The following is a 12,743-nucleotide window of genomic DNA, read 5'->3' as shown; positions in this document are numbered from 1 at the left end:
AATGGGTAATGACGCTTCTGGTGAGGAAGAAACTTCATACCCTATCATGTCACAGAGGAAGCAAAAGCTGTCCCGGAAAACCCAGGAGGAGGCACAGGGCCAGCCAGAAAGAATCCAGGAGAGGTTCTAGTTCCAGCTGGGCAAGTGGTACAGTCTCGAGAAGTCAGATATGGATGCAAGCGTTGGGCAGCGCCGATTTCACAGCAGGTGCTAAGGTCCAGAACCTCAAATGAGCCAGAAGAGCGCGAGTGGTCAGCGCTGGCACATGTGTCACCTGTGTCTGAGATGGTTTTCTCTTTGCCTGCTGGATAGAAATGATGATTTTAGGAAGAGGAGGCCAGGAGCCTTGGCCAGATGGAAACAGTGGTAAAAGGGTGAGATAGCCTCACATACAGAAAAGACACTGATTCTTGGAGCCCTGGAGGTTGGCCTTCACAACTCAGTCTGCCTTCTTCAGAGTGTTTGTGCTGATCTAATGCTGCTAGGATCCTTGTGAAAACATAGAGGGAACCAGCACCCTGTGAAGCAGTAAGGCTGAGTTGAGTATATACTGTGTGTGTGTGTGTGTGTGTGTGTGTCTGTGCTGTAACCTTTCTGACAATACTTAGAATGATGAATTTATGAGGCTGAGTTGAGTATGCACATGTATGGGTGTGTGTGTGTGCATGCATGTGTGTGTGTATGTGTGTGTGTTGTGACCTTTCTCACAATACTTGGAATGATGAGTTTATGACACTGACACAGAAACAGGAAGAGGCTTAGATTTCCTAAGCATCAATCAGGAGTCAGGCCCTATGCCAAGACAGTGATGCCTATCATCTCATCAGTTTCCCATGGCGACACTGTTATAAGTACCATTAGCCCAATTCTACAAATGAGAAATCTGAGTTTCAGAGAGCTTCCACCCTTGCTTGAAGTCACACTGCTGATTAGTGGCGGGAATGGAAATGAAACACAGGAAACTGAGGTGCAGGGAATTTGCAACACTCGATCACGCTGAAATAAACATTTCATCTCCTCTGAGCACCCGGCACCCCTGAACAGAGCATGCTCAGTCTTCAGCAGTGACTGGCTCACTCACAGAAGCTGCAGCGGTTACGCAGCAGGGGGGTTGAGTCAGACAGTGACTGCCCACAGGATCTTACTGTCACTGCTTGGATCCATGGCAGTTATCCCTAGAGAACTGCTCAGACAGTATGTGAAGTTATGCTTCAAAGGGACAAACTCATTGTTGCCTTTGTTCCCAGATTGCTGCTTTGATTTCTTAATAACAGAGCAATTTAACTTTAAACTCTCTTCCTTCCCAGCCCCCCCCCCCCCCCCGCCCTTCATTTGTCAGCTGTGCATCATCCTTGCATCTTTCAGGCCAAGTTAGCGCAACCAAACTTGTAGAAACGTTTTCCAGGGCTGGAGAATTTCCCCTCACCATAAAGGGAAGGTCCACTGGATCTTCTCCATTACAACAGAACAAACACTTGGTTGTAGCCTACGTATTCTATTTTGGTCATTATTTTTATTCTCCAAATAATACATGTAGCACAAAAAGGAAATTGATGATCCACCAGAGACAACCGCTGTCAACATAGTGTGTGAGCTTCCAGAGTTCTTTCTTGCCTTGCGTACACTTTAATCTTTTATTGTGCATATCAAGGTTGGTCCGCATGCACAGCTCCTGGCCTGGGGTTTAGAGACTCTCAGGTAAGATGACTTGGAGTGGCCACATCGGTTGTGTTGTGCTTCCTTAGTTGCTCTAACTCCGTGCCAGCAGACTAGGGAAAAGGTGGGAGGCCACGCAGTCCCTGTGTTGCGTGTTGTCATTTTTCCTCAATGTCTTGCTCCAGAAATCCACCAGTCAACACCCTCCCATAGGCACCTCACGCCCAAAACTTGAACAATTCCATTTGATTGAAACTACCACACTTAATTACACAAAGAACACTTTCTCATTTTAATCCTCAAAATCTGGCAGGGCGCTGTTCAATAAGCCGATTTCCTGTAGACTCCAGACAGGTTTCTTGAGGACATGCTATTTTTAGAATGTCCTAGGTCTGATGGAAAACACAAGAGTCCTAGGAAATGAAGTCTCCACGGAGTATAGTTCAGTTCAGAAACATTTATGAAGCACCTACGGGTCCCAGGCATAATGTTTGCTGCTGATGTTACTATAATGGATCAAAAAGTCTTTACATTCCTATGAGAAAAGCAGATACGCATGTGCTTAAAAAAAGGGGGGGGTATTCTCGGGGTATCAGTTGTATGAGCACAGGAAAAGGACACAGCCGAAGCTGGGTGTGAAGGAAACTAACTGTGAAGAATGCTTATGTAAGTTAAGTTTTAAGGTTGAGCAAGAGCTGGTGCAAGACAGCTGGGAAGGTAATTAGAGAAAGGGAAGAGGTCAAGAACACAGTTTTAGGGAGGGGATGTGTCTTTCTTGTTCACTGTTGTTTCTCTAGGGCTTGCAATGTCTGACACGTAGCAGGTGCTCAAGAAATTCTTTTTTAAAAAAATAAACAGTATCATTAACTGTAGTCACCAGTACTATACATTACATCCCAATGGCTTATTTATAACTAGACATAAATTCTTGTCAAGTGAAATAACTGAGAAGAGAGAGGAGCAATAGGAGCTGAAATGGTCAGAGCAGGCTGATTTGAGTGGAGATGGTTTAGGAAAGCCTGGGAATTCACAAGCTTGAAGATGACCTAAAGAAAGGTTGAAAAATACTTCACACGGTCAGGAAATCTGTGAGATTGGACCACAGGGTCGATTACAGTAGTGGGAAAAGTTGTCATTGGATGCTTTGAAGAAATTGAAAGCAAAACTCAAAGACTACATTTTCCCACCAGTTTGCTATATTTTATATCTCCAAAATCTTTTCTTATCAAAGAAAAACATCTATTACAATAAAATAATCATAGCTGATAGTAAATGACCACTTAGTGGGTCACAGACACCCTGCTAAGTGCCTTTCGTGGATTATCTCACGTGACCTTCTCAAAAAGCCTGTGACGTGCTAGTACCATTTTAAAGAGGAGACTTTCAAGTGGCACAGAGTTCAATCAGTTGTCCAAGGTCATGTAGTACATAATAGACTGGAGAACTGATCCAGCAGTCCCTCTAGAACCTGCACTCTTGGCCACTAGAACTGAGGTTTTAGAAAGTTATTCTAGCATGATGGCCTAAGGAGGAGAAAGTGGAGAGGCATATTTAGAAACTACTCTTGGCCGTTCACATTTGTTTCCATTCTGCTGACAGCACTACGTTCACTCTTAGGCACCCCTTTTTATGATGCCAGACCTGCAAAGTACAAAATTGGACAGCTGCAGAAAGGAGAGTATTAACGTTGGTCAAGCAGCCACTATGTGCCAGCAATGCACTGTCTCTTCCAATGCTGGTATCTCCAAGAGGTAGAACCTGTAATTCCCAGTTTATAACTTCATCGATTGAAGATCAGAGATACCAGCAAATGTTGCAAGAAGTGAACCCATATTTCTCAGGCCAGAATTTGTGCCCATTCTCCCCTTTTGAGCTGTTTCTTGGAGTCAGCTGGCTATGCAGGTTTGAAGCCCAGCTTTACTCTTTGTTTAACACCTTGGAGACTCTCTGATCTGATCGGGTTTTCTCATTTGAAAATCAGAGGGGCAGTACCTTCTTTGGCCAGTTCTTAAGAGAATTACTTGAGACAATGCTTCCGAAAGTTCTTTGTGAATTGTAAATAGCGACTTACATGTGCAACATTGATACAGATTTTCTTAATTCCACACCCATGTTTTCCCCCAGATCCTAGGTCTGTGGTCCCCTTTTGACTTGTTCAGAGAGCTTAGGGCTGTCTAGTCACACAGCGACCTCTCCTGGGGGAGCTTGGCCTCCCCCAGCGGATCTTGGGCCTCACGGGTAAGTTTTAGGAGGGAAACCTCGCCAGGCTCCATTTCCTGCATCTTCAGTTAACGCAGATAGAGGGCACCACTGAGCTCGAGTAAGTCCCCTCATGATTATTTAAATCATCAGTTCTTGAAAAAGGATCTTAAGATTCATCACATATTCATGAAGGCATTCTTCCTGGCAGCTCCCTCATTGTAGGTAATTACAGAGGGTTTAAAATATCTGACTTGCTTGGAAGCACACAAAACTCTGTCAGCTGCAAGCAGACAGCTGATTTGTAATTTAATTAACATCCTGGCTTGTCCCATTCTTTGTGGAAAAAAGTGGGAAAGTATTTCCTTTCATTTGTGAGTTTCGTTTGAAAAAATTCAAATGGAGCACCTGGGACTGCTTTGCATCCCATCAGTCCTGCTGCGTACTTCCCGCTCATCTCTGAAAAATTCCTCTTTCAGATGTCCTTTGGGCCAGCTGTGTATTGCCGCTTGCAGGTCATTTTGGGGGCGAAGGATAACTTTGCTTAGGGAGGATCTGTGTGCAATCAGCAATCAGTGAGCTTTGACCCACTTTTATTAGCACCAAAGTAACGGATTTTGGAGAGAGATTTGACCACAGACTGAATGTGGACTGAGAACCTGCTGTGTAGCTGACACTAGAGGTCAGTAGTGAGCCAAGTAGGCAGAGTCCCTGACCCTTGGTTTTGATTTGATGGGGGAGGCAGGCATTAAGCAAATGAGCACAGAAATACATGTAAAATACAAATGTGATGAGTTTTATGCAAAATCAATACATGGTACCCTGAAATCCTGTGAAGCAGAGAGAGCGGTGAGATACGAGGAAGAGATCTCCTGGGAAGCCAGGGGTCTCCTTGAGGAAATAAAATGCACATGTACCTGCTCTGGAAGAATGGATAGGGATAGTGGACAGAAAGGATGGAAAGGGGAAAGAGAACCCTGCTCTAGCCAAAATACCAGAGAATCCATCAATTTTATTTTTTCATTTTTTGCTTTTTAGGCCCTCACATGTGGCATATGGAAGCTCCCAGGCTAGGGTTTGAATCGGAGCTACACCTGCTGGCCTTCACCACAGCCACGGCATCCCCAGGTCTGAACCATGTCTGCAACCTGTACCACAGCTGATGGCAACGCTAGATCCTTAACCCGCTGAGCGAGGCCTGGGATCGAACCTGCATCCTCATGGGTACTAGCCAGATTCGTTTCCAATCGGCCCAGACAGGAACTCCCAGAGAATTTATTTCAAATCAAAGAAATGAATATAATTACGGATCTGATCACAGCCTTCACCATTCTTTTATCTTCTTTTTCTTTTTCCTACCCATGTTTTCCCTCTGGAAAGGGAGGTGGCGAGTTGGAGCAAGGATGCCGTTAGGTGTGATGGTGGGAGTGGGTCACAGGTCACAGGTCACAGATAGGCTAAGACCTCATGGGAAAAGGAAGGGCTGGAAAAGAGCTGGCTGGCTGCTTACCTACTGCCCAAGTCTCTAGGAAATAAAATGCCTATAAAGAAATACCAAAATATGTAAACCAAATATTTTCCTCCAGATACGATGGTGGCTGGCAGGACCTGGATAAGAATACCTTGTTACAGAAGTTAAACAGTCTTGAGAGGAAGTGAGAACCCTTCATTGCCACGTAATTCATTTTTCAAGACTGCTTTCCTCACGCTTTTGGTTTTCTCTATGTTCTGAGCTACATTCATTTTCTTTCTTAGGGATCATCACGCTTTGCTAGTCTGTTATATATTTTTAACTTTCTAAGCGATTTCATGCTTCTCCTAAAATCTGCTTTTCTGCCAGAGCATATTTTTAAAACAGAGACTTCCTTTAGGGGCAGCATGCAGTCAACTGGGTGTATTGGATACAAACTGTGTGGCCCTTGTTCTGGCCTGACCCTCTGCGGGGGGGCAAAAGAAGGACAGCAGGGGTTCCTGACCTCAGGAACTTAGATTACAGAGAAGGAGATGAGGCTTGACACAGAGAATGCTATTTGTCGAAATAGTTGATAGAAACCCTGGAACCAAGAGGTTTTGGCATTTGCTAAATGTCAGGCTTTCTGTAAGAAACTGCAATCATTCCTTAATTTTGTACCTGCTTCACAGTACTGATGTAAGTCTTAAACGGGATAATTTTTCGTTTTTGTTTTTCTTTTCTTTTGGCTGCGGCCAAGGCATATGGAAGTTCTCAGGCCAGGAACCGAATCAAAACTGCAGCTACAGCAATGCCAGATCCTTTAAACCACTGGGCAGGGCCAGGGATCGAACCCACACCTCCACAGCAACTCAAGCCGCTGCAGTTGGATTCTTAACCCACTGTGCCACGGCGAGAACTCCTTAAATGGGATACTTTCTATAACACTCTTGGAAAAATATTCCCGGACAACATTCACAGATATTATAATATTACTTATCTTTCAAGAGCACACAAACATTCTGGTTCTCCCAGAGTTTGGTTTGCTTCTCTGTCTGTCATCAGAGCAGTGCCAACACCTGCTGCAAGGGGGAAGCAGAGCACTTTTTTATGCAGAGACGGAGATAGACTCAGGTTTTTATTTATGAGACCTTGAAGGATTTATGAGTTTTCTCTCAGCTGTTATACACTATGCCAGGGCAGTACCACCTTCCTGATGGTACTAAACCTCCAGTGATGCATCCGCTGTATGTAGGTGCCTGTGTCTGAATTCTGGGTAATTCCGGGTGGTTCTGAGTCACACAGGCATCCATGGAATGCAGTGAGCAGAAATGGTGAAACTTCCCAGCCTTTGGCCATCGCATGGAGGGCCCTGGGGTGGGACAGTGCCAGTAGGACAGCATGCAGGTTCAGCTGGGCAGGCCTTTTGTCAGGTTTATCCTGTTATCCTCAGTTTATTTAAAGGTTAGTTCAGTTAAAGTCATGTTCATTGGCCTCTTACTATGTGTCTTACTATGGGGTCCGCTGGAGAACTGAGATGAGTACGACCCTATCTCTGCTCACAAGGCTCTCGTGGGCCTGGAGGAGATATGGGCACATGGACAGGTCATTGGAGTAGAGAGTCGTTAATCATTAACAGGAATCTGTGCAGAACACCGTGGAGGCATTAAGGAAGGACATCTTTTCAACCTCAGCCATCAGAGAAGTTTTCCAAGAGGTGGTGACACCCAGTGTGATTATTGGGGACTTGAGAACTTTGCCTGATGGAGTCCATGGGTGGGGGTTAAGCCTTAGAAAGGGGAAGCGGGTAGGATTCTAGAATCAGGGACAAAATGAGCTATGACAGGAGACATGAATAATACATCAGACTTCTCTGTCCTGAGCACTTCTGCCTCACTCCCATTAGACCTGGGAGAGAAAGTACAAACTGTTTATGAGAGTTCTTTTACTCTGGAGTCCCCTCCAGTGGACCAAGTTGAGAAGAGGAAGAGAGGAAGACAGATTTCAAAACAGGCCTTCTTCAAATGGCAATTCAGGAACCCTCCAAGGTGCCCAGTATGGCATTAGAACCTAATGAACAAGCCCTGGAACTAGAGAGGACTCAGAATTGCCCAGAACATTGGAGCTGATTCTTAAATCAGGGTGTGCCCTCTGCAGAGCTGTTTAATCTCCCTCGTTAGTTGGCTCTTAAAGATTCCTAAGAATTATATTTCCCCAAAGATAAAGTTGATCTCTTAAGATCTTTGAGTCCTGATTAGTTTAGAAGAATATTTAAGTGCCCTAGCTCTAGAGTCAGAGGAACTTGTATTTGAATCCTTTGCCACCCACCAGGTGTGTAAACCTGCAAAAAAAAAAGCCTAACTAACCAAGCCTCAGGTGAGGAGAATGATAACACCAATCTCTGATATGATGATGCAGGTAAATCGTTTAGCACAGTTCCTGGCACATTAACTATTATTGTTAGTTTTAATATTACCAGAGTGTTAGTATCTCTATTAATAGTGTTAATATTAATAGCAGACTGAGTGTTGAAAAAAAAAAAATCATTTCTGATCCAGCCAAAGTCAAACCCGAGCAGTGATACTACTAAACCATCTGGGTGATTCCTTTGGAGGGTTGCATTTGAGTTGAAGATGGTACATCTTACTGGTTCTTGCCATTTTTTGCTTAGTCATCTCTTGGAGAAAACTGGAAAAATAAAGCAGGAGGAATATCTGGCTGGTACCAGGAAGAGTATCTTGTAGGTCTCTCGGATGGTTCCCTATTGTCTACAAGAGACAGTGGACTTCCTTTCAGCCTGGTTTCCGCCTTGCATCCCCTCCTTATGTCAATTCACCATGGAGTTCCCGTCGTGGTGCAGTGGTTAACGAATCCGACGAGGCACCATGAGGTTGCGGGTTCGGTCGCTGCCCTTGCTCAGTGGGTTAAGGATCTGGTGTTGCCGTGAGCTGTGGTGTAGGTTGCAGACGCGGCTCGGATCCCCCGTTGCTGTGGCTCTGGCGTAGGCCGGTGGCTACAGCTCCGATTCAACCCCTAGCCTGGGAACCTCCATATGCCGCGGGAGCGGCCCAAGAAATGGCAAAAGACAAAAAAAAAAAAAAAAATTCACCAGAAGCAACCCTTAAAATGGGATCAGCAAGCATGTAATTTCTGGAGGGCATTTCCCAGAAGAAGCTCTTAAAGGCGTGAGGGACGCCCCCAGAAATTCTGCCGAAATGTACATCTAGGGGCAGTCAGCTTCAGACCAATTCTGTGAGGTGCTTTGGAATGTAATTTACACCTCTTTGAAGTGTGGGAGTTGTGGATTCCAGTATAACTCCCAGACACTCCTAGGTGAGGAAGCTTCAAACACTCAAGGGCAGTCTTCCTGTGAAGTTTTCAGATGTAGGCCTTGAATGCCAAATAGGGAGTTTCATGAATTAGGGTGGGGCAATAGCATGTGCTATAAGCTGTTTCCCAACCTCCCTGTTCTCTCAGAACCTCATCCCCTCTTAGACCTTTCTCCTCTGCATGTGTTGCTGCCTTTGCTTGGAATTCCCCTTACCTCTTTCTATTATGGTTCTAGATCCTATTTCAAACTGGGAAGCTACAGACAGAGTTAGGGATGACCCATCTGCACCCATGGAACTCAGTTTATACTTACAGTTGTTTTCACTGTGTGTTGTGACTTAGCTGCACATAGGTATCACTCCCTTAATAATTTATGGCCTTCTCAAGGTCAAGGACTGGTTCGTATTCAGTTTGTGTCGTTAACATATATTTCTTCTTCTTTTTGTCTTTTTGTTGTTGTTATTGTTGTTGTTGCTATTTCTTGGGCCGCTCCCGTGGCATATGGAGGTTCCCAGGCTAGGGGTCAAATCGGAGCTGCAGCCACCGGCCTACGCCAGAGCCACAGCAACGCGGGATCCGAGCCGCGTCTGCAACCTTCACCACAGCTCACGGCAACGCCAGATCCTTAACCCACTGAGCAAGGGCAGCGACCGAACCCGCAACCTCATGGTTCCTAGTCGGATTCGTTAACCACTGCGCCACGACGGGAACCCCAACATATATTTCTGAAAGGAATGATGTGGAGCTTCTTAATACTTAAGAAGCTGATATCCTTTAAGTAAGATTGTGTTAAGCCAGTGATGCAATTGTCTTTTTTTTTGCTTACACCTGAGTTTACAGTGTTATGCAATGAAAGAGGTTGCACCCAAGAGCCAAAATAACTTTGTAGCTTTAGAAAGTTATACCCTTTTCGTTCATTTGTTCAACTGGCATTTGTAATTTAAATCAACAAATTGTTATGGCACATGTGTGCCAGAATTTGGCTAAGGACTGGAGTTATGAAAATAAACGATACCCAGATGATCCCAGGTCTCACAAAACCTTATAGTTCAGTGTAAAAACTTAAAATATGCACACTCATATAACATGATGAAAGTTGTGATCTGGGGAGTACAGGGAGCTATGGGAACACTCACAAGACCTTAGATTTGGATTTCATGAAAAGTTAACATCAGAGTTGAGGCCACAGGATCAATAAATGATAAGGTGAATAATTTTTACTAATAAAATAGTAATTGAGCTTCAAGATCAATTTTACGGTCTAAGCCTCTATCAGTCTTCAAAATGGGCCTTAATTTTATGAAAATAATTCACTAGTGTAAATTCTTTTTGATACTACATAAGTTTAACCAAGTTTATTATCTGTGTCCTGTTAGTTATCTCTCCAAACAATTCAGTGAGATGTCTATTTTTATAAGTAAAGTCTTTACCTAAACCAGCTGAATTCTACTGCAAGAATCTTTGAGGAGTTTTGGTAATAATTTTAGCTTTATAGAATTTTACTTTTGGTGCTCTGGGATCTTTTTGTCTCATAAAACAAGCATTTCCTAATTGTGGTGGGTGGCATGAATATGGCTTCATATATGTTACATTTTAAAAATCTTTTTTTTTTCTTTGTCTTTTTGCCTTTTCTTGAGCTGCTCCCGCGGCATATGGAGGTTCCCAGGCTAGGGGTTTAATTGGAGCTGTAGCCACCAGCCTACGCCAGAGCCACAGCAACGGGGGATCCGAGCCACATCTGCGACCCACACCACAGCTCATGCAATGCCAGATCCTTAACCCACTGAGCAAGGGCAGGGATCGAACCTGCAACCTCCTGGTTCCTAGTCAGATTCGTTAACCACTGTGCCACAGTGGGAACTCCTACATTTTAAAAATCTTAAAAAATTCCTCAGGAAACTAAAAATGGAATTACCATATGATTCAGCAGTGCTACTTCTGGATATCTCTCCAAAAAAATTGAAAAATAGTTCCAAAGACATTTTTGTATGTGTATGTTCACAGCAGCGTTCTTCACATTAGCCAAGAGGTAAAAGCAACCAAACCGCCCAGCTACAGATGAATGAATAAACAAAATGTAGCATGTATATACAATGGAATATTATCCTGCCTTGAAAAAGAAGGAAATCCTGTCACATGCTACAAAATGGAAGAACCTTCAAAGGAGTATGAACTAAGCTAGTCTTGAAAAGCAAATGCTGTATTATTTCAATGATATGAGTTATCTAGAATAGTCAAATTCATAAAAATAGAAAAAAATAGAATGGTGATTGCCAGGGGCTGGAGGAGGGGAAAATGGGTGTTTACTGTGTGTAGAGTTTCAGTTTTAAATGATGAAAGATACTGAAGATTGGTTACATATCAGTGTGAATAAGCTTAACATTGCTGAACTGTATACCTAAAAATGGTTCAGATGATAAACTTTGTATTTAATCACTTTTTAAAAATCTTTAGAAAACTGGAAGTAGTGCTTTGTTCATATTTATTCCATAATCCTGAGGGAGGAGTGGTGAGATAAAAGAATTCAGAAGTGGCAGTGGTGGGAGGACCTTCAGCTCATGTAGCCGAGTTGGCAGTGGCCTATGGCAGGTAAGGAAGTTTGAGCTCTGTCAGGTGGGCAAAGGGAGCCACTGAAGGGTTTTGAAGAGATGGACTCTGTCAGTTTGAGATTCAGAAAGCCAGCCCCCTGGCATATAGTGTAGGATGGATGGGAAAGGGCAGTCTTAGCAACCGTCAAACCACTGCAGAGGCTGTTGCCATGGTACAGCTGAGAGCTGCAAACCTCAATGTGGGCAGTGGTTAGTGGTGGGGTTGGGGAAGAAGATGGAGTAGACGTAAGAACTATTTAACAAGTTAGGCACACTTTGTGATTTATTAAATTGGCAGATGGTTGGGGGGTGAAAGAGGATGAAGTCTCACTGATTCCTACTTTTCTGGCTCCGGTGATTGCATAGATGGTAGTGCCTCCCTGAGAGAGAATTGAAGAGGGGGAGGAGATGTGGGGGGCAGATGGGCTGAAAGCGAGAGACACTAAAATGGGCATTTGTATGACATTATTCCACTTCCAGTGAACAACACCTAACAGATCAAGAATGAATGTTAAACTTGATCCATGTTTCTGAGGCAGATTAACTTTCCAATTTATTTATAGAGTTAGGAAAATAAAAGTATGATATTTTGTGATTCACAGAAATCTAACCTCATTTTGTTGTGTGTTCTTGAAGTGAAGGTTTTTTGTTGTTGTTTTTTGTTTGTTTTAATCAAGCTGCTTATTCTGTTATTGGACTTGGGCTTCATCTCCTTATGTAAATGGAGGAGGGGCTGATGAGAGTAGAAAGAGGATTCAGATTCTCATGATCTAGACAGGGTCACAGCTCTGATGACCACTAGTTAGATGACCCTGGACAAATCTCTTAACCTCTCTAAATGCTAGTTTTCTCATAAGCGAAATGGAGCATCACAAGTGATGATGATTGAAGGACTACAGTAAAAGAAATAGATGAGCGTCCTTTGCAAACCACAGTCAAGATACTGTAAGCTATAATTTTTGTTTTGAAACCAATGTTAATAATAATAAACTAATGTGAATTAATATTAAGCTTGAAACATTGTCACAAGCCTCCCTGGAAAATTCAAGTAGTCAACTTCTGAGTAAGAATGGTCTACAGACTGAATTGCCAACCCTGGGTGGTTCTTGTTGCTATCAGGTTATGAGTCAGATGGAGAGCTGATGTCCACAAAATCATATTTTTTCACTACAAATGAAGGAAACATAGGTATTATTTTGGAAGAAGGCATGTTGTTAGTAACCCAGTGTGATAAAAATAACTGTTAGTGATGATAATAACAGGACTGCTGGGAAGAGGCGGGCATCAAAGGTAAGGCTGAGATGGTGTAAGAACAATGCTTGCACTCCTGCCCCTGATACCCCTGTGCTATTCACAGGGAACAAAGACAAAACAAAGCACCCCCCCTTTTTTCCCCCCAAATAAATTAATACCCTTCAAACAATGAGACTAGAATGGGACAGGTCTGAAGGAAAATGGGCAAGAAGCAAAGAGAGACAGAAACGTGGGCAACCCAGGCCAAAGCTGAAGATGGAGATTGA

The 12,743-nt window shown here is 43.5% G+C and overlaps 1 protein-coding gene across 1 annotated transcript in view; it reads left to right on the top strand.

Moving 5' to 3' along the window:
- Positions 1 to 12,743, top strand: part of DLG2 (discs large MAGUK scaffold protein 2) — a 1,194,846-nt gene that overhangs the window by 168,674 nt on the left and 1,013,429 nt on the right. The gene's annotated exons all lie outside the window — the stretch shown is intronic.

Source organism: Phacochoerus africanus, chromosome 11, assembly GCF_016906955.1.
Source record: "Phacochoerus africanus isolate WHEZ1 chromosome 11, ROS_Pafr_v1, whole genome shotgun sequence".
In the NCBI taxonomy this organism is placed as follows: domain Eukaryota; kingdom Metazoa; phylum Chordata; class Mammalia; order Artiodactyla; family Suidae; genus Phacochoerus; species Phacochoerus africanus.
The sequence above is the reverse complement of the archived record's forward strand: the minus strand, read 5'-3'. Positions and strand labels throughout refer to the sequence as shown.